This window comes from Cyprinodon variegatus, unplaced genomic scaffold (genome assembly GCF_000732505.1).
Source record: "Cyprinodon variegatus isolate N-32 unplaced genomic scaffold, C_variegatus-1.0 Scaffold1661, whole genome shotgun sequence".
In the NCBI taxonomy this organism is placed as follows: domain Eukaryota; kingdom Metazoa; phylum Chordata; class Actinopteri; order Cyprinodontiformes; family Cyprinodontidae; genus Cyprinodon; species Cyprinodon variegatus.
Window position 1 is genome coordinate 14,989 of NW_015152114.1, and position 1,822 is coordinate 16,810.

General features: G+C 38.1%; 1 long non-coding RNA gene across 1 annotated transcript; it reads left to right on the plus strand.

The window, feature by feature from the left end:
• The first annotated feature begins 351 nt into the window (after window positions 1-351).
• Window positions 352-1,477, plus strand: LOC107104237. Its single transcript, XR_001482237.1, has 3 exons — window positions 352-425; window positions 514-888; window positions 984-1,477. It is a non-coding gene; the product is annotated as an uncharacterized LOC107104237 (long non-coding RNA).
• Window positions 1,478-1,822: the final 345 nt, after the last annotated feature.

Sequence of the window (1,822 nt, forward strand, 5' to 3'; positions counted from 1 at the left end):
AACAAGAAATAGAAAGACAACTTTTATTTATAAAAAATAAATATCTGACAATATTCAATTACCAAAATCAAAACAAGAGAGGGTCCAATTTATAGCTAGATGTATCTAAGAACTAACTTGGGAAAGGAAGGGTTTAGTGTAACATTAGCAGCTAGACATGTCATTCTTGGTAATAGTTGTCAATAAGGAGAAATAATTGTTTGTGTAGCCTACAGACTTTGCAAATCCTTTTTACGTTTTATAAGCTTCATTTTCCTACAGGCTGTCATAGCAACCAGCTTTGCATGTTCGGGAGATTAGACCATTACCCATGTCTCAAACAGAAAGCCTTTCAGAGACTGGTTAGAGCATCAGCACTTTCTACTGCAGTCCTCAGAGAAGCATCATGATGGAGAAGATCTTGTTGGGACTTTTGTTTCTTTTAGGTGAGTGACTTCATGTTTATCTGTTTGTACCTTTGTAGAAAAGCATCCCTATATATTAAAAAATAATATTTTTAAATACAACCTTCAGACTGGGTGTTCCTCTCCACCTGCCTCCTTCCCCAGTTCTATTTTGTTAATAAATTGTTAAATTGGACTGAAGCTCAGACCTACTGCAGACAGAAGCACGCAGACCTGGCCACCATCCTAAACTCTGAGCAACAGAACCAACTAATCAACACTCTTACATCTGCTGGACACAGCTCTGACGTCTGGATTGGTCTGTTCAGTGAAATCCACTGGAAATGGTCCGATGGTTACACTGGGAGTGGAGCTGACTACAGAGACTGGCATATAAATGAACCATCATGGTATAACCTTAATGACTTATGTGTCGGATCACACAACTATGGGGAATGGTTTGATGCTCCCTGCACAGGAAATCGTCAGTTTTTGTGTTACAAAGGTAAAAATATGAATAATGACTTACTATTCTTTAAACCATTATTGTAAAACTTGGAATCTCTGCTTAACAATCTCCTACATTGTCATCACCAACAGGCTCACACTTGGATCCTGAATTTGTTTATGTGACTACTACAATGTCCTGGTCCAATGCACAGTCATACTGCAGAAATAACTTTGTTGATCTGGCCACCATAAAAAATGACACAGAGCACCAACGAGTCCAGAGCCTAATACCCGGTGGCCAATATCCATGGATTGGTCTATATAGAGATGCAAATCTTCACTGGTCTGATGGGAGCAGCGTCCTCTTTACTAGCTGGGATTCCTTTAGTATTGTGATTGGCTCCAGGAAAGTCATATGTGGTGCTACATCTACTGGAATATCAGGAAGATGGAAAATTGTTCCCTGTGAAACAAGATTACCATTTGTCTGTTATGGTCCTCCTGGTGAGTGTTTAAAAATCAAAAGGAGAAAAAAAGAAGCTGCATTACATACCAATCATATGAACTCAAAATTTGTCCTGATATCTGGCACTTAGATATAGATATCCTTCTTTACTACTGTCTAAAACCTTTTGTAAACTTGGTGAAGAAAATCCCAATTATATCTTATCTATTAATTATTTTCAACGGCACTGATGGCTCATTTTTTGTTTTTTTTTTAATGTATAGTAGACAAGAAATCCCAGTGGTGCCTCAATTTAATGTAACACCATTCACTATTCCCCTATGAACAGCACCCAGATTCTCTGACCTACACTCTATTAAATACACACCTATGACCTCATGAGCAATGAATGTGGTAATGGACCATGGGTGGCATGCGATTAGAGTGTACAACTGATCACATTGACAAGACTAAACTCACCTTCTATACAACTGAAATCTAGGTGTGGTTAAACTTTAACCTAATAGTAGTGGTCAACTAAGTC